Consider the following 23504-nt stretch of genomic DNA (forward strand, 5'->3'; position numbering starts at 1 on the left):
TGTCAGGCTGAGATAAATAAACTGTGATCACATTTGTATTTTCACTATGAGCTGGAAATCATCAAACGCATTTGTGCAGAAACATGTATGAGTTGATTTATCAGGCCTCTCATTCTTCTCATGGTTAGACCCAAACACATTTTCACACATCGTTGGTTGGTGGCCTTAGAAGGTCCCGCTTTTTTATTTTTTAGGGACTGAAATTGAACTCAAGAATTCAAAATTGCTGATTTTAGTTCACTGAAACATTTCTGCAATCAGGCTAAACAGTGTAAAAGTGTGTGAGTGTGAAACCATCAATCTTCACACGCACAAAGTCACAGCTCTGAACTTTAAGCAGCTGCTTCCTCACACTTTATTTGTTCGAAATGTTTCAAACTCCCATACGGTACACTGAAGGAAAAGATCAATGCAGCTTAATAACTGATGAAAACACTGCTGCAGGAAATAGGAAATTGCTCTTCCTCTAGTGTCCTTGGCCGCTGGCCATTCCTCGCTTGTTTAAGACAATGAGATTTCTCAATTAGGCCATCCAGAGCTGATTATTAATCCAGCAGCATGATGTGAGTCAGCAGCAGCTTATTAGAACACGTTTCACCACTTCTCTCCTCTCTTCACCTCTACTTTGTTTCTTCCTCCCCTCATCCAACTACTTTTTATCTCTTGTTTGTTAATCCCGTCCACTCCTGCTCTAATTTCTCTAGCCCCTGTTAAATAAAACCACAGCTGTCTGCATGGATGGACATGATAAGAGATAAGTGTTTTTAAACTATTTGGTTAAACCAACCATCTAATTTACTGAGTAAAAAGCAATCTGATGATGAGGGAAACAATCTTCAATACAGAAAAAATATACAAATATCTATGGTATGTGTAACATAACCGTGTGCAGTGCCATTCCACCATGTGCATTTGCTGACATCACAGTAGTGGCATCCCAGGGTGTAAAAAGCAGATGCAGAAGGATGCCTAACTTGGGGCTTCTCAAGTTGCCGAATCAAAAATAACACTGTGACTCCCTGTGACCACATACTGTTAATTATTCCTTTGTTAAAATCTGACATTTTTAACAACAAGACCTTTAGATGAGGCTGATCACCTTCCTTGGGAGATACTAAAGGGACAAGATCCAAATTGGATGAATTCAGCAACGTGCTTGAGGATACTTCAGTTGGATTTTGACACTGGGATCTCAGAATCTCTCACAGAAAATCCCAGTTTTGGGGGATTTGATCAGTGAAACAGAGCAGAATCTGGCAGGCCCACTGTACAGTAAGTCTAGCAGAGTATGGAAACCTACTCAGAGCTCATCATGTTCATTGACTGAGTTCTGTCATCCAAACTCGTTAACGTGATAAGCCTCGCTGTAATTTGTTAACACGTATTAAACTGCCAATTAGTGGGAACCATGTTAATGCCCCTCCGCCCCCCCTCCACCACCCTCCCCTGTCTGTGGAGCTGCCTGCTGTACTGACTTACTCTCCATTACAAGAGTGACTGTCAGCTTCTCCAATATCCTCAGCTCAGTTGATTTATGGCTCTGCTTTTCTTAAAGTGACACTCAGAAGTGCAATTTCACTCCCTCTATCTAAGCTCAGAACGTTCTGCCCCTCAAGCTCATTATGTAGCTATTGCTTTTCAAAATGAAATGTATCAGTATTTAATCAGAATATTTAAAAATGCCAGCATTAGATGTGAAACAAAATCATAATGAAGTTTAATCTAGACCCAACAGCATCTGCTCATGCAGCACGATTAAATGTTTTTATGGTTATGTTCGGCAGTAAAAGGACTTGTTAAGTTTAGTGAAAAGATCATGATTTTGTTAAAACCACAGTCAGCTGTGACTTGAAGCAAACAAAATCTTCCCTAATCTTAACCAAGTTTCTTTATTGCCAAAACCTAACCGCACATGAGATTCAGGATGCAAACTTCTTCAGTGTCGGTCTCTCTACATTCACCATCCAGCAAAACCATCTCTAAGTTGGCACAATAAATAAAGTACTGCCTTCTTTGAACATTTAAAGTGGAACCAAGACAAGACGGTCTGCAGCAAGACTTAAAAACAAATCCTGAAATTTTTGAGGAAATCATGGACAGGGCTAAAAGCTCTGATCAGAAACTGTCATCACTCTGATGGATCCTTCACAAGAGCCCTAATCTCTTTCATTGACTGGTAATTGCATTTGGGATACTACAATTAGCATTTTTCTCCCCTATACTGGATTTAATTTTGCTCAGTTGATTGCTTTGAAATATGTCTGAGCTTAATTATAAAACAGAAAGAAGTAAGGAATTACAACTTGGAATGTCTGGTTGAATAAAACAGCCAAACAAAAAAACAAGATCCTTTTACAAGGACTTCACTAACAAAGAAAAAGAAAGGAAGAAAACAGAAACAACAACAACAACAAATCAAGATGATAAAAACTCTACTGAGTAGGACAATGGGACATAAATATTGTGGTGAGAACCATAAAGCAACACGGAGATACAGTAAAAAGTGACAAGAGAAATAAAAATGTTTTTCTCTGCGGCTGTTTGTGCTCCTTTTCCCTCAGCGCTGAACACTCTTTTTGATTAGATTTATTGTCGTTACGTGTGGGACAGGACGAGCTGTAAAGGATTATTACGCTGTAATGAAATCACATCACAGGTTCTGGCGAATTATCCGCCCACCTATGACTGCAGAAAACCACAGAGGTTCAGTGTGGAGGATCAAAGAAGCCTGAAGCAAAATACTTGTGGTAATGCTCTGTTACCTACTGTCCTGCTTGGAATTAACATATATATATATATATATATATATATATATATATATATATATATATATATATATATATATATATATATATATATATATATATATATATATATATATATATATGAGAAAACAAGTGTCTGTGAGCATCAGAACTGAAGACAGGAAGTATCCTCACAGCAGCAGCGCTATATAAGAAGATGTAGTCAGGTTTGTTGGTGGTGCTGATTAATAATTACATGCATGAGGAGCTTCTCCTTGGTTTCTGTCATTACTGAATAAATGAAAGAGTGCCACTTTCTCAGTGTGTAAGTGCAGAAATGTCTGTACATTACTTCTGCTGTTCTTAATGAGCCCCTGTATGTAATGGTTACATTTTTTCAGTGTGTGTGCGAGAGAGAGAGACAGAGCGAGAGAGAGATCCATGCTATCTGTCTTTGAAAGAGTGTTTTAATTACGGCTGCTAATTGAGCTGTTAAGCCAACCTCTGTCTTGATTACACATCTTCTAACTGCTCTCTGGGCAGTCGGCTGCAGCAGCTCACCCTGCGCGCGCATGTGTGTGTGTGTGTGTGTGCGTGTCAGCATGCGCTGCTAAAAACTCAGGTGATGCTGATTTGTCCAGGCTGCACTGATGTCACAAGGACAAATTTGTCTTTGTTTTTTTTAAGTTTTATTCTTGACAGTAATGAATCTCTACAGCTGTATAGCCAACCTATGACCTTTGAGGTGGGGTCAGTGGTTTATCAAACAAATGATCCAAACATGGATTGCATTTATACAGCAGCCCCAATATGAGAAGAGTGGGAATTTTTATCACATATAGAGTGGCACTCGCTTGATTTTTTTTCATTGTTTGAAAGCATAAAGCCTTACTATTTAACTGGTGATCTATTTTACATCCCAATATGACAGCAACAGCACTTGCATTCAAAACAGAACAGTCATGTTCTCCTTTGTCTGTGGGCAGATACTTGTTTAACTGCAGGAGATTTATCTCCATTTTTAGGTTTTAGTCCCACCAACATGTTGCTGTAAAATAAATTGAATTTTGCTGTTGTTTTGATTGCATAGGTCCTACTGTCTGTATTATACTGTATAAGGCATTTCTGGACTCGAGAAACTCGAGAAAAAGAATGTAGTTCTCAGAGCCCCCTTTTCAATTTGTCCACACCATGAGAACTAGGAACAGTCCTTAGAATACCATTTTGAAGGACTTCGTATGCCCCTTTTTAAAAGTAGGTACTCTCCAAGCATAAGCACCTTGAGTGACATAAGTGCACAGTGATTGGTTGAATTGTTTCTAAGCCAACTATACAAAGATGTAACTATATAAAGATCTATATTTCTATATTATTTTTAAAAAACTTATCTTTCACCATAATAAGTATGTGTATGCCATTTTCAAGCTTGTACACAATAAAAGTGGTGCATGGTATTGCCTTTTCCACTAGCCTTGTATTTTAAATGCCACTTGACAGAAAAAAAAACCTTCAGTATTGTTCCTCCTTTTTTAACTATACATGAAAATATTATACAGAAAATTGAAATGCACATATTCACTTTCTGTTTTCACCAAATGCACCTGATAAGGAAGCAGCTGCAGAACAACACGCAAATATCAAACGAGAAATAAATAATTTTATGAGCACTTGTGTGTACTGCCTTGGAATTGAATCTGCTGCTGTAAGGAGCATCGGCTGCTGGAGGAAAATTATGTTATGTATCTATTTGTAATTATTGTGAACAGCAAGGAAGGTGTGAGAGAAAGAATAGTCCATGGAGGCTGGAGTGGGATCACCCTGAGAGATGGAATGAAATGTTTGGTTGTGTCTGATTCAGATGGGGTTTTTTTTCACGTCAGTCAGCATGCAGCTCACAGCATAATTGTTAATTTTTTTCCCTGTGCATCCCGCTGGGACAAGCAAACAATTCACCACCCAAAGCACATCCATCCTTCTCCCACACTTCACAGAGAGAAGATCACATCTGTGAATCTATCGTGATCCAGATGATCTGCTGTCTGCGTGAGGGCTGAAAGGGTTTGACATTAGAAGCAGGGTTTCCCCCCCAGTAAAGTTGTAAGGCCCACTGGCAAGTATCTTTTGAGGGGGCCGGGGGCCAAATGGTGGCCCACTGGCAGCAAAAGTGTCTTTTTGTTGACGGTGGCCGAGCATCAGCCAGCACACGATGGCAGGGCCCTATAGAAAACGAACCCACGGATGGAGTTGTGGAATTGAGAATTTAGAAGAAGTGTTTCCATGGGGCCCTGCATCTAGTTAATGCTACAGTTGACTGGAGATTTGTAAATGTGACTATGTCTCCAGTATTTCTTCTAACGAAAAAAAGGGACGAAATAAGCACAGTCTCATAGGGTGTACAGTATCAGCTGGCAGGACACTCTACTTCTGAAACTCTTCACAGACACTCCCGGTGGGATATAGAGCCGTGTGGAGGACGGAGCACAACAGCGCCGCAGCCGTAGTGCTCTCGACATGCTGCCAGTGGAATCAAGGGGTTAGCGTTTGATACTTCAGAGTGGTTTGAGGCAAAGCCTTCAGGTGAAAAAGAAAACTGATCTCGGATGAGATGCATTCACATTGACCAATCAATGTCGCCATTAAACTTTCAAAATATTTATGTTCTCCGTCCCCAACCACCCCACTGTGACTGGAGTCTATAAACCCCTTAAAAAAAGAAGAAAAAGAAGAAATGCTTGGCCTGATGGGGGGTCAGGTCAGGCATGGTGGCCCACCGGGCCTATTATGCACTGGGGGAAACCCTGAGAAGTATATTTCTCCAATAAATCAGCAAGAGCTCGAGAAGTAGCACTTTTCAAGAGGTCATCATTGAGACATACATGATGACACACTCAAAGATTCATGCAGTCTACAGTAAATCAAGGACTCTCAGTCTATCTGTGTGTGTGTGTGTGTCCTTCACATATCTCGAGAACCGCTTATGCGATCTACTTCAGGCTTGATGTGTGTGTTGCTGAGGACCAAAAGACGTGCAATGTCAAATTTGGACATTCAACATGTTCAGTGTTAATGTGCTGAATAAATAAGTAGACAGCGCTCTGTGCAGCATCAGGGGCGGGGCTTCAGGGCTCTGGTGACTGCAGTTCGCTTTTGCTTCTTGATGCTGAATTTACAAAAGTTACAACCAAACACTTCTCCACACAAGCAGATAGCCAACAGGAACAGCTCCACTTTGCCGCTGCAACTCCGACTGTGTAAGTTTGAACTAGAACTACATCCATGCTCTACTTTATAATCACAATGGTTATGTCAAGACAAGCGGCTAATACACATTTTATGAAATCAATACCTCCACAAAGTGGTTTTGTGGTGTTTCTGACTAGTTTGTTTTTTATGGGAGCTGATTCAGCGATTCGGGGGCCGCAAACAAATGTCGCCCTGAACAGGTGGTCTTGGATGGGCTCTGCACTAGTTCAACTAAACCATCCCAAAAGCTGGCTTGATCAAGCTCTCTGGCATAACTGTTCACACAAAGCTTGTGCAGGTTGTGTCCAATTATACATTTATTCTCTCCCTCACTCAGTAGCCCCTTTTACACTGCATGGTCAGGGCGGGAATGTCATGCCATTATTTTGCTTGGCCGTTTTTTATAAAAGGTGCAAATGGTAATGTGGGGGTTGAGCTGTCTTGCCTTTAAGACAGCAGTGGAGGTCGTAAGAGCACTGAATTAATAAAAATTAAAAGGGACAGCAGGCAGGACGGGACCATTGATAGGACAGGAGTGACGTTTTGAAGACATGTTATGTGTGTGACCCACTGCTGGGTGATACAAAAAGCAGCTAACAGCAGGTGGCAGCTAACTCAGAAAAAAAGAAAAATAGCTGAAAATGCCAACAAATTTGGCAGACAAATAGGTCTAAGAGCTCCTTCTCTTTGGAGCAAGATCAGCGGCCATATCACAGGAACGATAAATGAGTGTCAATCCCTGTTATGCCATTGTTACTGTTAAGCGATGCCAACTCATCACACTAGAGGCCAACGCTGCTTTGCTACATGTCACACTGTCAGACATTTTTTCTTCTGATGCCGACATGCTATCTAAAATCAGACTGGGACGGCGCTGTGTCGCCATTGTTTGGTTCTGTATAAAAACTCAAAGGCGGCATAATGGCTATGTGTAAAAAGGGCAAGTGATTACTCTGACTCATCCCACCCACTCGCTTTGCAGTGTACTTCTGTGTCTACATATTGTGTTTTAGGTATTTTTATTTGTCTGCGGTTGATGTTCCAGGATGGCGCTACTGTGATGTCAACACATGCACATGATGAAATGACGTGGCCCATGGTTATGTGTAGACAAGACAAGCACATGGCAACCAATGCCAGAACGTCAACAAATGCACATGCTGGCACGGATGGTTAGGATTCGAGGCAGCATGCACATAGTAAGATGTGGTGAAAAGAAAAAAATCCCATTCATAGGAGAGTGAATACCAACATGACCAGTTCTGTCCAGCTGCATTCTCACCCGACACCGTCCAGGGGTGTATCACGCACATGCAAAAAATGCGTTTTGGTTTCTAGATAATATGCTGAAAGCAGTGTCAAAGCTTTGGTATTTGACGCTTTCAGAATTGCAACTCTCTCTTTCCTTCCCCATGACCATACCCCACACTTTCTCATTCACTCACTCATTTCCTTCCCTCTTCTGACTCCTAATTTCAATCACCAATTAATAATCACATCCCTACTCATCTCTGCTCCATCATCCATTCATCCTTTCATCATCCAATTTCAGCAGCAGATCGTCTCTTTGTCTCCCCCCTCAGTCTCTGTCCACTCTGTTCCAGAAGATTCTTCCCTCCAACACAAACATGGACGTCTATATCAGAGGCCCTCCAGAGTTTCACGACGACAGCTGATAAACACTCAAACAGCCCGTCCTCGTCTGTCAGTCCAAATGCTCGACATGGGCAAAACAACTTTTCTAAATTAGACGTAATCTCTCGCTAATATTTCGCCTCAATCTTCACGGTGTCAGGAGGCGACACAGGAAAACAAATTATAGTGTGAAGGGTGTTTTCTTTTTTTTCCACTGTTATTTTTTTTCCCTCCCCAGAGCGACCTAATGCGTGTGTGAACTCAATTAATGCTGGGTGGATAGTTCAGCTGTCAGTTTGAGGCGGTGACAACACGCTCGGGCGTTCACACAAAAAACACTTTCAAATACACACTGTGCAGACATAGTCAGACAGATTAAGATACACAGAGGCGTGAATGCAAATTATATGTTCACACATATACGCTGCATTCTGTCAGGAACAAAGCAGTAAAGCTCAAAGAATCCCGGTGTGAAAATCAAAAATAGTCCATTATACACAACTGAAATTGAAAGAACAAGTTGCAAATTATCGGAAAACTAGTTTGAGACTGCACCGCTTCACTTTATGAACAGTGATATTGGTTTATGTTTTAATCATATAAAATTTTAGATTGTTACACTGTGATTGCTCATTTGACCAGTAATATGCAAAACACTGTCATCCCAGTTCATCAAATACTGTCACTTTGTAAGTGGACCTATGTGTCAAAATATGACCCTCCTGCATCAATTTTGGACATTCAGAAACAGCGTGTCAATTTACGCTCGTCACACGCATTGCATCTTTTCAAAATACACTTCTGTTTTCAAAATAAACGTACAATGTACAAGTTACATTTTAAGTTTATTCCCCTATGTTAAGACAATAAAAGCATGTGGTTAAGATTAAAAAACAGCTTGGTTTATATTAAGTATGCTTGTTATAACGTAATGTAACTTTATATAACCTATGTCCCTATTGTATAATGCTACAAACACTGGCACACTATTGTTTTTTAGAATAACTCTGGGTTGAAAGTCCAGACTTTGTGTGACTCATCCACCTCTGCCTCCACCCATCCCACATGTACTACTGACAAAGTAGCTGTTTTGGACGCATTGGGTTGTTGCCTGCTGCAGCAAAAGATGCCTTTGTGCATCTTTACAGCCTCTGATGCAGAGATCACTCCCAAAACAGTGACAAGATGGGGGTGTGAATGGACTGTAGTGTGTTAATTAATATAACTTACAGCAGGAGTCTCAGTCTGCTCTGCTGAAGTGTCCTTGAGCATGGCACTGACTTCATCCCATCTTCAGATGACTCTGCAGCTGGTAACGAAACCAAGACGAAACGGAATCATCCTGCAGGAGTCAATAGAAAGTTCAATCAGTTTAATTCCTGCAGTGCAATGTAAACTACAAACTATTTTTTGTCTCAAGCATATGGTGTTTAGTGGGGGCATGACACAATAAGGCAATTTAATAAATAAAAAGGTCTCAGATGCCTTTTCTTTTACAGAGTGACAAAAGCTTTAACATAAAGAAGATACATTTATAAGATTCTCTGCACTTAATGTTGAAGAACTGGCATTTTGAAGCAACAAGTATATTTCATATCAACAAGCCGAGATGAAAACATCATAGTAATAGCTCTGTCAGCGCCTCGGGAAGGAACGAAAAGGACTGCCATTCAGATAAGAAAAGGGGTTCATTTCAGTGATGTCTAACAAAAAGAGGACAGACAGAAATCTTCTCTTTTCCATGAAAATTGCTCTGTTAAACTGACTTTATGTCTCCAGTTCAAAGAGTTCCATTAGCAGTGTTTCTGTGCTATGAGTAAAAAATAATCTTCTGTGAATGGTTATGTGAAAAAAACAAGAAAACAACGCAGAGCGACTACAAGAGAGGCTGACATTTGAGCCACATTGTTTTTTAGTGATAATTATGTATGGTTTCAATTTTGAGACAGCAGCAAAAACAAATATCAAGATATACCTATCAAACAATATTGCAGGGCAGAACATTTGACAGAAAACTGTGTTTTCATAAATATTGTCTTCAATCTGAGCTGGCAGTATAATGAAGTCTGCATCAAGTGAATGAAAGTGAAGGGACACATATATATTGTTCCTGAGCCGACTGTTCGCAGACAGTTTGAAAGCTTTGCTTTGACCTTGTAGAAAACTGATGATGAATGTTTCACTTTCCCGATGCTTTATTGGCCGACAGTCTAATAGCACAGTGAATGGGAGTTTTTTAAAAGCACATTAAATAGTCGCCCACCCTCACAACTCTCCGAGGTGATACAGCTAACGTTGGCAACGCTTAAGTACACTGGTGATGAATATGATCTACAAGCTCTACTTTGTCTTTGTCCGTCACAGGTGCTGTAAACATCCAGGTCGTCATTGATCTGAAACTTTTTTTATACACTTGCGCTAAGCGATCAAAACCATCATTTCTGGAGGAAGGAAACAAAGGAGGAAGTAGTGTTCTTGTAGTGCTTTGAAAGCTGCTGATGTAGTAGTGATGCACTCTCCCTTGTGTTATGTGATGAATAAGACATAAACAGGCATTTTTAGGCTCCAACAGGCCATTTATTCTACTGGTAACAACAGAATGAAATAAGCTCTCCCACAGCCAGCTTTGGTATAAAAACACGACAGAACATACTAAACTAGAAGAATAATTAATTAGCTTACTGCTGGTCAGCGAGCTACACCACAGAGACTTTATGCGAAGCTACATGAGTCAATGAAACAATCAAGCCAACATATGCACATGTACCAACATCATACTGTGCTCAACAAACTGAAAGAAATTACTCAAGGGCAATGTAGTCACAACCGGAAGCTATTTTAGCAAAAACAATACATTTTTACCAAGAAAAAACAAACCTTTAAATGTATTTTAACAGAGCTTAGATCCACCTGCCCCAGGGACAGGACACAGCAGAGTGGTAACAGTTTGCGGCACATCATGTCTGAATGGGCCCAGAGAGGGAGCTTATATCACACACATCACATTGGTACTGATGCACGAGATTGCTTTAAACAGAGCCAGGCTAACTGCTTTCTCCTATGCCCAGTCTTTATGCTAAGCTAAGTTAATTAGCTGCTTCACACAGACATGAGAGTGATTTCAAACTCCTCATCTAACTCTTGGCATTATAGATGTCCCAATACGATCTCAAACATCAGATCAGAGTCCAATCAAGGCATTTTTTAACTGATCGGGATTGGGAATATTTAGCTTTTAGAGCATCTGATCCTTTCTTTTATGTCAGCTGTCACAGAGGTGTTTTATTTTCATGTGGAGCAACATGGAGCGCAACATGGGCCTTAATCCTGTGTGACTTTGCCATGTCCGTACTTTATCAATCAAAATTCCATTGCAAATTATTTACCATATTTTTCCAAACATAGAGGTCATGTGATAAAATGATTCCTGTGTAAATGGGCATGTCTGTGATGTGAGGTCATTTTTGGCAAGGTTTTCTGCACTTTTCTTCTTTTTTTCTGTCAAGAATTATGGTGGTTGCAAAGGTAAATGAAAGTTATGACAGCAGTTTGGTTGCAGGTAGCTCATCACACTTTACAGCCTGGAGATCAGTTTGCAGAAAAAGCAAAGAGAAGAGGATGATCTCCAAAGATGATGAACTACAAGCATGGCAGCAGGTGATAAAGGACCATTTTCTATCTTTTAACAGGCTCAACAGTTATTATGTTAGGCCTTGATATCAAAGATAACTGTAATTTCTAAATCACATGAGGTCACTTATTAATATGAGTCCCATGCGAACAGAGCTTGACTACACCACCACTCATAATCCTTAATAACATTTTGATTCAACTGGCAAGCACGCACAATTAATTATGATATTTGTTGCATGAAGCACAACTGCAGTGTACTTACTGTCATATTTCTTGCATTTGTTATGATTCAAATAGACATGTGCTACAAGCTACATTTTATGAGGGGGCTGAGAAATATCATTTCATTTTTTTTTTCTGTGAGACGTATTTTAATGCCAGACATGACTGTATGCCCTCTAAATCATATCTGTACACAGTGTTGATATGAGCTGCATGTTAATGTCAGTTGATATTAAAAGACTCCTTTGTCTCTCTCTGTTTACATCCCAACAAGGCAGGAAGCCTCGGTGGATATCATCACTCTTATGGCTCCCAGCGGTCTCACATTCTCAGCCTCACACTCTCACCCACTCGTTTTTCTCTCCCTTTATATCTTTTGTTTCTCTTTACAGCCCAACAGAGCAGCAAAGCTTCCTCAATATCAGCATATAATTAAAAAAAGTTTACAGTCCACATTCAGTCTGGGTTCTTTTCCTCTGAAGAATGGTCATGGTTAAATTTCAAAAGGTTAGTTTTATGGCAACAGAGCTTTTTTTATCATTTGAAATTTTAGTTTTTAAAGGAAGGGAAAGGCAGAAAGGTTGCTGTGCATTTAAGGGAAAGAGAAACTCTGACTGAATCTGATAACAAAATCCAGGAAACTTTGTGCACTCAGCTTTTGCTTCATTTTGGTGTAATGCAAAGATAGAGATCTCAGAACAGTGAACTACAAAATGATGATAACAAGCAACTAACATACTGCTGGTTTCAAGAAACATCTCAAATCATTTCTGCTTTTCAAAATAGTTTGATTTCAGCAAAAACAACAATGATTAGAAAGCTTGATCCCCAATGGGGAAACTCATTTGCCACCAGGGACACTTGTAGACAACATTCACAGTTCATTCACAGTACACAAATAATACAAATGTACACTACAACAAATAAATAACACCATAAAAAGCCATTTGAGACACAATCAACAGGTAAGAACACAACTAAAAGTGTTCATCCAACAACCTGACAGCTGATGGAACAAAATACCTTCTGAGTCATTCAGACGAACACTGAGGCATCCTGAGTCGCTCACAAAACGTGCTTCTGAGTCTATTAAAAAAACACAGTGTGTAATAGATGTAATAGATGGCTTTCAAAAAACAGTTTGACCCTTGTTCTCGTGACCTCATGTGAGTCTGCAGTAAGGTTAATCACTGAGCCAGCCTTTCTGATTATCTTATTGATCCTGGTTTCATCATCTGCAGTGATGCTGCCCCCCCAGCAGAGCACAGTATAAAACAGGACACTGGCTAAGATTCCCTGGTGGAAAACATGTAGAAATTTCCTGCTAATGTCAAAGGATTTTAGCTTCCTCAAAAAGAGTAATCTTGACTGAGCCTTCTTGTGTACAATACCACTGTTCTTTTTCCAGTTTAATTTACTGTCCAGGTAGACACGAAGATATGTGCACAACTGGATCATTTTTGTCTGCTAGTCCCTTAATTACCACTGGAAAGACCTTCTCCCTCTTCCGCCTGAAGTAATATTTAACCCTCGGGTCCTCCCAACATTTAATAAAAAAAAAATCTGCATCACACTAGCTGACAAAATGATTCAACCTATTTTTTTTGTAGGCCAGGTGGTTGCCCTGGTTCAGTAGGCCAAACAGAGCAGTGTCAATTGAAAGCTTTTGAATTTGAAAATTTGGAGGTATCTACTAATAAGTATTGCGTGTCTGTTTCAAAACTTGTTATATCTAACTCCTCTGTGCCATGGAGCCCCAGTGACAGTTAAAAATACATCAATGAGCCACATCAGCCCGCTCTCACCAAAAAACATAAATAGCTATAGTGATTGTTACAAGAGCCAAGGAGGAAGTGACAATATCTAGCATGAAAAGTGACAAAAGTGTGTGTAAAAAAATGTAGCCTAATATGCTTGTAAGTTTAGCATGCTGCACTAGTGACATTTGTGATGTGTCATATGTGACATATGTCACATTATGTCTGTGGCAAGATTAACCATTTAATGTCAAACCATGATGTCTTTCCAAACTTTGGAGGAACATCATAGTTTTTCCAAAGAATTGTAATTTTAGAAATCATTGGAAATTGACTTATTCAGTCGGTGCAAGAGAGCGTTGGCCACACTGTGGCTCTGATGACATGTTCCATCATTACCATGAACACTTTATAGTTTATCAAAAACGCAAGAAAAGGAGCGCTTCCTGAACTCAAAAGTCAGTTTGTTCAAGGTGCTCTTCAGGCGGGGATATACTGGGATAAACAGAAAAAAGGAAATTCCAAGGCACTCCCTTGAAATGTTAAAATGCCTTTATTTCTACGGCATGGTCATGATGGGCCTTTAAAACACACAACGCATTTAGGCAACCAAGCCTTCGTCAGGGAGTCAAACGGATCTCAGGACAACAGATGGTCCTTTTATATTAGTTTAACACCAATAGGAAACTTACACCTGTATCTGGGGACTGTGGCCTGAGAAGAGTGTAGGTGTTTACAAATTCCAGCAGATGGCATCATTTAGGGGTCCACAATACTCATAAATAGTAAATATAACAACAAAACAGTGAAAAAAAAATCACAAACAAAACAAAAAACAGAAAACTTTCATTTACACATAGTGACAATGTTTACAGAAATGCAGTAAAGTCTAGGTCCTCATTGAAGCCTGGGTGTTTGGTGGCCTGTAATTTATAAATTCAAAATGTTTCACGTTGGTTGAGCTTCTTTAGTCTGTCTGCTTTTCTTAAGGAGGGTGGGATGTGGTCGATGCCAAAGGCTTGTAATGTGGCTGGGTTGCTGTTTTGGAAGCCCTGATGATGTCGAGCTACGGGATGGTTCACATCATCTGTGCGAATGGCATATTTGTGTTCTGCCAGCCTGTCCTGTAGAAGTCTTTTTGTCCTTCCAGTGTAAAACACTTTGCAGCTGGGAAATTCTAGTCAGTAGAAAGCAAATGTAGATAACTTTGTTGTTTATTTTGACTCAATCCCAAATACTAACCCTGACCCTTACCCTGCCTCAAAAACTCACAACAGCACCAAAAATGGATTAATCCACCGCTTAAAATAGTCCCCCCTAATTACTACTGTTTGTTGGATTTAAAGACATATGTCTTCAGTAGAAATCCAGTGCGTCTCAAAGTGCTTCATCCATAGTATGGAAGTCAGGGTAATCAGAAATGGACAAACATATTGTTGGTTTTTGCCATTTTCAAGGGATTTTTTGACACTACAAAAAATATTGACCAGCACTATCCTTTAACTATTTTATTTGTTGTTATTTTGTAACAATTCAATAAAAAAAATGTAGTGAAATACTTTTAGGACACTGAATGGTATAGAATGGTTGCATAAGATGTTGAAGGAGAACAATTTGAAACACATTTTTGTCATTATCTACTTAGTCCCATGTGAGTCACAGTTTTCATTCTTATTTTACAGCCAAGCACAAAACATGTTGCTAATTAGCCCTGCGCAGTTCTATTGATCCTTTCTTCCAAAATACCACAGTCCGACTGTCTAAAGGGCATAAAATGACCATTAAAATAGTTTTAACAGCTTGTGCAGCCTAATCCACAGTTTTGCTGCCAAACAACAGCAGTGTTATTCCACAACTGCAGCTTTCTCTCCGTTGCACAGGAAGACTCGCTCCTGTACACAAGCTTTCAATCACTGAACAGCTAATTAGTCCACAGCTTGAATTGCACACCTCCTGCTGTTTAGAGCCCCTTTTCATTAAAGGCTCTTCATCACGTCAACAAACAAAGTTTACAGAGTCAAGGCCTGGATGTGCACAAGCAATGCCTCCAACTAAAGGTTTAATATTAACATAATTAACAGTTTGATTTGATACAACTGGAACTAGGAGACAGAAAGGCTCAAAAAGTAAGAATTCTCAGTAATCCAAACATAACTAAAAGGGCACTGGGAGAGCGCAGACTTTCAACAAGGCCAAATGCCCCATCTCTCAACGATAGCAAAAATGAAAAGTATTTTACGAATCCACTCCGTGATTCAAAACCGTGCCAGAATGAAACAACAGTTACAGCCTTGCAGTTGTATGCCTCAATGAACCAGTCAGGTTGCAAGTGTGGGTTACATTCATGTTTGTCACATATAGGTATGACAGTAGACAATGCTTCAAACATGAGCATAACATGACATGACATATTCAAAAACATAAATACTTCACACATATCTTCAATCAGGCGGCACAGAAGAGCTTTACCATCACCTCAGTTTCAAGATAAGTGTCACCAGTTCAGTATCTGACCAAATCTGTCCCCACTCGTTCCTGCCTTTTGATGTAAATAAATGGCCACAAAAAATGTTTTTGCAGAACAATCTGATGTCACAGTGAAGCTGACCTCCTACCTTTAGGATACAAAATGTCATTACTAAATCATTTTATTATATTAGACATTTATGTGAAATACTGTCATAATTACTGAGTGGATATTTATATTGCGTTCAAAAAAATGTGAAAAATGTGAGGTCACAATGACCTCGATCTTTGAGTATGAAATTCCATTCAGCTCACTGTGTGTCCAAGTGGACATTTGAGCAAAATCTGAGGAAATGCCCTCAAGGTGTTCTTGAAATATTGTGTTCACATAAATTGACGAACATGAGTTCACAGTGACCTTTGATCTTGAAATTCTAAACCGTTCATTGTACATACATGAGAATGAAACAAACACAAGGTCACAGTGGACCTTTGACCTACGACCATCAAAATCTGTACAGTCATCCTTGAGTCCATGTGGACATTTGTGCAAAATTTGAAGACATTTTCTAAAGCATTCTTGACATATGGCATTCACTAGATGGACAGACAATCCCAAAACAGAATGTCCACCAGGTTCATATAATTGAGTAGTTTTGTTCGTAATCCTGCTGACAAACAAACAACAACACAACGGACTAAAAACAAAATCTCCTTAATGATGGCAACAACGCGTGGCTTTACTAAACTGCTCCAGGATCTGTAGACTTTGACCTTTCTGAAAGAGTGTACGCATGCAAGCACCACAATCGCAAATTCACAGATATTCAGAACAAAGGCGCCCTTCACAGTTCATAAAGTGACTGTGAATCAAGCATTAGGTACAACAATGCCCTTTTAATAGACGTTTGCCCTCTTCACATCGTTCGGTTGTTATTTAGTCCTGCATAAATGTGACTATTGTTCCCTTGTGAGAATACAACTACTGTGTAACCACAGCAAATGATTCATTTGATTCATCTGCCCAGTGCATTCTGGGTGATGAAAAAAAATGGAAGAGTTTTTGATCAGAACAAACGAGTACACAGCCTGAAGCAGAAGAAAGAAAATGCTGGCACCTCAGAACCCGCAGAGGGAGAGAATACCGACATCACACAAAACTCTGTGTCAGCACAAACTAAAATGATTGACAACAATGGTATTTAAAAAAAAAAAAAAAAAAAATTTAAAAAAGACAAATTTAGGGGAAGATTGGCCGGTTCTGGTCTCTTCTGTTAGGCCTGCTGCCAGTTTCAGTAAGGAAGCACTGTGAGATGTGCAGGTTTTAAGCAAGTTTTTTGTTTGTTTTTGCTAAATTGGCTCACTTTCATATCCTCCTTGTTTACATAACGGCATGGTGAAAAAATAAAACAAGCAGTGGAGGAAGAATACTGCCTGGCTGCAACAATAATGAGGATAAGATTTTAAATGGGTATTTCATTTAGACTACAACTTCTGGAATCACTAGCATGGCTAACCGGCTAGTGTTAGCATGCTTGTTAGTTGTTATATATATATATATATATATATATATATATATATATATATATAGAATAACAATGATAGGAATAATAATAATAATTGGGGACCCTTACTTTTCATTTGGTTGTGTTAATGCATATGGCATGAATTTCTATTTAACTTTTTGATTTTTTTTTTAAGTTCCAACTCAGCTCCTACAATAAATCTAAAATACACTGTCAACATTTTATTTTATTTTTTTACATTCATACTGTAAAGTAGAAAAGCTGCGCCATGGAAAACCATTCAGACTGTACATTTTGAATCCCACAGTCATCAAAGCATAAAAACATGCATCGTATTATTTCTGTGTGTCTATCAACTAACTACAGCATAGCACCACCATCGTTAGGTCACATAATATATCCTACAGGAAGTAAATAAATGAATATATTTGCGTTATGGATGGGGAAAAGCGAGCTTTCCAAACAAACATTGAGTGATAACTGCGATGCCAGCTTCTGTCCGTGGATGCCAATGTTGAGCCAACAGGTTTTGAAACGTTTCAAAACAATTGTTTGCAAGTGTTGAAACATTTGAAAGTTTGGCATCTTTACCAGCTAGTGTTAGCCTGCCAACCACGCTAGCTCCTGCAGCTCATTGCTACAGACCTAACCACACTATCTGCTGCCCTGCTTACTTTTTAAAAGCAGCGTGCAAAGCGAATTTCAGCCGGCTAAAGTCAGGTCTGACCGAAACACAGAGAGCAGCGGTAATAGAGGAGAAACACGTTTGTGTTTTCCCACACAGCCCTGAGGAGAGCTTTACTTACTCAGAATAAGTGAAATGAGCCTACCTGTGTGGTTGGTGTGCAGGGGCTGTTTATTGGTTGGAGGAGAAAGTCGTATCTTTATCACAAAGACAGAAAACAAAACAAACTTTCAGAAACCCAAGAGACAGTCCATTTCACAGAGGCAGAGAGACTACCAGATGCAGGCTGTCCTAACCTCAGCCCCTCCCTCCTCACAGGTGCAGGGCTGCGTTCAGACCCGACAATACGTTGCAAGATGTTCATTGAAACGGAAATGTTGATGTTTTGAACACCCTGTTGTGTTTAACAGCCACACTGCCTTGTTGATTGAAAGGTGTTTTACTGGCACAGGAAAATTTCAGTCTATATTGTCAAAACAAGTGTGAAATACAAACAAGAACTGAATGTGCAAAGATTTGGTTTATGAACATCACTGATGATTGGGTGCACCTCTGACCCATTCAACAAATGGAAAAAAACAAACCTCAAAAGACCATTACACGCAGTTGCACAACATTTTGAAGAAACATGTCTTTCAGTCCAATAACAGTGGCAAAACAGTCGAAAATGTTTTGAGATTGAACATGCCCCAGGCAAAGCAAATCAATATTATGTTAAAAATGTTAGGGAATAAGACAAGTCGGTTATTTTAAAATCAGTTTGACAGATCCTGTGAAATTTAGTAAAAGCTTTTATTGTCAATATAGGGTGAATATCTTCTTAAAAAATATGCTGTAAAAAATATAAAAATAAAAGAATAAATAAATAAACAAATCTAAATTGTGGTCATGATTGTCTACCTCCTTCAGATCATTTATTTAAAATTCTCAGTCCACTCTACTTGCCTGTTCTTTCAGACTAGCCCACACTAAAACTTTTTTGAAAACCTATTTGCAAAACGTTTTTACAGAAAATGTATGTGGATGAAGTCATGGAGATGACGTGAACATGTACATGTTGCAGCACAAGCTGAAGGTGAGTAAATTCTCATTTGAATCCCATTTGATTTTGCTTGAAAAGCCTCTCGGGGCTACCAACAATCCTCAGGGTTCGCCCCTCACAACAGGATATCAGATGGTAAATATTAAACATGTTTAGTATATAAAATCGATGAGGCCAGGATGGACTTCTTAGCAGACAGGGAGATGTAACAAGGACTCTTACCTCACACAACACATGAAAATTTGGCAACATGATCTTTTGTACCATCTGAAAATCAGGGCTTTGGCGATCGATGTCAGCAGGAAGGATGGGCCTAAAATTGGCTTAATTCTGAATTATGAAAATGAATGACAGCTGGCAGCGTCACCAAGTTTGTCATATTTTGGTCCTCATTCTTTGAAAAAGTTACTCTAGATAACTGTACTATCAGTTCTGGGCTAATGACACTATATCTGAGTTTGTGGGTTTTATCATATAGTGGCCACATGTTCAGAGACAACCAACTGAAAATACCGTAGGGATAATTAAATGGTGAGAAAAAAATCAGAATTTTGAAAATACAACACTTCATCAGCGATGCTCAAAGTGACTTTAAAGCATGGACGTCTCATTAAAATACCTCAACTGAGCTGGGACACCAAAGTACTTTAGCAGGTTCTTCAAATATGAAAATCAGACTGTAATGGTTTTAAAATCAATAACATAAAGAGTAATAATTTACCTTGTTGACACATGGAGTTGTCCTGTCAATATTTTTCAAACTGGGAAAAGAGCTTTTTGGGCCGCAGGGGATTTTGTTGCAGTACCACAGTCAGAGTTTGGGACTAATGGGCAGCAGAGCTGACTCTCGGCACTGTATCCAGCTCTCTCTCAAACAAGTGTGTCTCAACTGGAAATGCACCCAAACTGGAACAAAAAGTGCAAGGGGGTGGAGCTTTGGAAAAGCTGATTTCAATGCTATCCAGAACCACAACGTGACATTTGCCCCCAGTGTTTATTTTCACCATGAGGTGGCAAAATCACATCTGGCTCGGTGAGATCAGACAAGTGCCAGGCACTCAGTAATTGCTTGTCTATGTACTGAGATATTTGGCCCCCAAAACTGAAACGGGCCCAATATTGAGTTTTGAAAACCAGATTTTGTGGCCAACAGTAGCGGCAAGCTGTCATCTGTGAATATGTTCTCTGGACACAGTAAATGTAAGATTAAGATTGGTGTGTGTATGTATGTGTGAGTGAGACAGAAAAAACTAAAAAGTGCACTTTGTCAGCGTGTAAGCTCGAGGAAATGTTTTTAAAATAAGTTTATTGATACAGTTTAGATTGCAACTCAGTTCATAAATACAAACTGTATACAGAAAGTATAATAAATTTAAGAGCGTTTACTTTCATTCACAATTTTTACAACGTTTACATTTCATTGCATTATTAAAATGCTTCTATATCCATTTGTTTGCATAGAATGTGTAAGGATCCCCTTCGCATATATCACGGTACAAACAGAAAGAAAGAAAAAAAAATCCTGCAAGTCTTCACAAAAATGACAAAATTCTCAATCTCACAAATCTCAGATTCACAGAATTTGAACTAACGCAAACACTGAGTTGTTTCCAAACTTTTTAAAATCTGTTACCAGTGACGGTGTCAAGGATTGACAACTGGTACCTTTATGTTTATCAAGTGACAGAGTGAAGAGTACAAAAACATCCCCTACTACGAAACAGCTCGCTCTATTTACACTCGCTTGGTACATGTGGAAAATATGACAGCATGACATCAGAAGCCACAGATTCATTAGTTTTCAGAGTCCTTGTTCTGCTCTTTGTTCTCCACTGAAATGACACCATTCATTTTCAAAAGGTCACTTGACATGTTTCTGTGAAGCCAAAAAAAACAAGAAAGATTACTACACCTGAATCAAATCATACTGCAAGTATATTGGTTAGCATTTGTTTTATCCGCCGTGGAGTACAGGATGTGCATGATTTACCTTATTAACTCCAAAAAGTCTTTACAGCTCTGTGTGCACATTCATGTGCAGGTAAACCCTGTCACCTGGTACACCTGGCAGGTAAAAACACCTCACTCAGAAGTATCTATAAATACCGCTGATCCAGTACTCACTGGGCGCACATACACACACACACACATAATCACACACATACACAGGTCAAGAAACACAAAATATATTTCTTTAAAGGTTTACACTCACTGCAGATAAAACACAAATCTTACAAATACATTCATTCAACATCCTGTGATGACTCTCAGCAGCCAGCACAGGAAAAACAAATCAAATGACAACCAGGGAAGAGCAACATTTCCATTCACCAGACAAAAAGCTAAAATTCACACCAGTTGCATTCATTTCATGAGCAAAAATAAGACCCCACTGTCTCCCTCCACTTCTCCTGTCTGACCAAAAAAAAAAAAAAAACTGTTGTTTGTAATATCTGAAAACTAGAAAATCGAGGAAAGCCTGTTCCTATTCAGCATGGAGAAACCGTGCAACAAATGAGCAGATTAAACAGCTGACTTGTAGTCGTGTTCAATACTAGTAAAATATTTAAACTGGCTTCAAACAACACAGGTGATTTTAATATTTAATACCAGATAAAATCATTTCTCTGTGGAACCTTGCTGGGAAAATAGCAGAGAAAACCAGCCTCGCTGATTTGATAACAAACTGCATTTTCCATATTCATACCTCAAGCGAGGCTGTGATGAATTGCACAGACTTCATTCTCTCTAAATGCAGCTCTTTAGGTAGCATTCTTTAAAAGAAATATAAGAGAAACTCCTTTTTTTCTCTCCTTTTAGCTGAAGCGTAAGACAGAGAGACACCCGGTCAATAGCTCACTCTCAGCTTTATGGGCTTCTTATTCCAATAATCCAAGAAAAAAGTCATCTCTAAGAGAGATGGGTCTTTGTATGAAGAAGCAGAAGCTCTTTTCTTTAAAGACCTGCTGTGAAACGGCACAGAATCATGTGAAATCTTTGCCTTTCTGTGAAAAAGATGCTCGACTTTGAAACGTCCTCAGTCAGCCATCAGTGTTGGTGAAATGACAAAGAGAGAGCCGCTGAGTGAGAAAAGCTCGTCAAAACCCTGATAACAGAGTTAAGTTGGCACATCGAATGTGTGATTGATGGGGGGGCCTCTAATCCCGCTTAACTTTCATCCTTTGATAGTTGTTGTGATGATAAAGAAATGGGCAGAAAGGGGTTCTTTTAAATGTGACTTTCAGTCGGTCCCACTCTGATGCAGTTCATATCAGTTGTTTAAAAATATCTGCAAATTTGACTCAGGACAAAAGCTTTAATGACACGCAAAGATGAATACTTTTGCAGTGTGCATGTAGCTCGAGGTTAGCCGCTCAGTGAAGATTGGCTAATGAGCCAACCCGCTGACGCCCATTCTCCAGGCCTCCAGCTGCTCTGAAACACAGATCAAACACTCGCTCTCTGCAGTCTGGCCTCGCCATCATAAGCTGAAGAAAGCGAGGAGCACGGCTTAATCTGGGGTGGGCCCCGGTTCACTCTGCTGATAACACTGCAAACAAGAAAGGAGGCATGACCCAGACTGAACTCTGCCAGGGCTCAGCGTGAGGGTCGGGTGAAAACGATCAAATTAAAGTACGCTGAAGGAAATGGAAGTTTATGCTGGGTGAATGTGGCCAGTGCTGCTCCACGACGGCTTTAAACAGACTCAGTTTTACATTTTGAGGGGTTGAATATTTGACTCTTGGTACCAGGGCAGCTTCTGGAACAGCTGTTGGCATCTTGGAGATGCTAGCAGCTTTGATTTACGAAGGAAGGCAAAAAAGGCCTGGATTTAAATAACTGCATTTTTCATTCTTAAAAATATTAAGAGACAGTTCAGGCTATTTTCACGGAATAAAAAGCTTCGTTAACGACTGACAAAAAGCTCAAGGGTGTGTTTTTATTTTAAACCACAGTCTTTTTTCCTTCAGTGGCTCTTATTCACACGTCTGCTGTTTTTACGCTCAGAGACAAAGAAGGCATCAAAACTCTCTGGAAACCAATTTCACACATGTGATTACTCATGTGCCGATAGTGTTGTGAAGATGATGAAAATGTCAGCGAATTGTGAAAACTGGGTGAATCAGGACACATTGTGAGATAAAACAGCGGACAGCTGTCTTGTGACATTTCGGGTAGATTCAATCCGGTATCACTCTTCAGTGTTCCACTTTCTGTATGGATTACTATTGATATGATCAGATGACATCATGAGACGTATAGAAGTAACTTCAATTATAACAGGCTGCAACATATTTGTAAAGTCTTGTCCAACATATGGTAAGTTTTTATCTCCAAAATGAAATATTTGAAAACAGTTACATGTACAAAAGGATGAAAATGATTAAAAAAAAATATATATCCAAAAATATGGCATCACCATTATCCAGTATGGTGTGTACATTTTTTGGCAATTTATAAAATATTCAAAGTGTTTTTCTGCTGTAGATTTAGATATTTTTAAGGAAAAAAAGAAAATCTCTCATACTGCATTAACTTTGTTGAAGAGTT

At 39.4% G+C, this 23504-nt stretch overlaps 1 long non-coding RNA gene across 1 annotated transcript in view; it reads right to left on the reverse strand.

Moving 5' to 3' along the window:
• LOC148187246 (uncharacterized) overlaps positions 1–18224 on the reverse strand; it is a 29162-nt gene extending 10938 nt beyond the window's left edge. The window contains exons 1-2 of the long non-coding RNA XR_015779021.1: positions 18057–18224; positions 8853–8964 (exon numbers count right to left, since the gene is read on the reverse strand). This is a non-coding gene — a long non-coding RNA (uncharacterized LOC148187246). The remainder of the gene's footprint in view (positions 1–8852; positions 8965–18056) is intronic.
• Between the last annotated feature and the right edge of the window lie 5280 nt (positions 18225–23504).

This window comes from Plectropomus leopardus, chromosome 15 (assembly GCF_026936395.1).
Source record: "Plectropomus leopardus strain MGB_pleo_1.0 chromosome 15, ASM2693639v1, whole genome shotgun sequence".
Taxonomy (NCBI): domain Eukaryota; kingdom Metazoa; phylum Chordata; class Actinopteri; order Perciformes; family Serranidae; genus Plectropomus; species Plectropomus leopardus.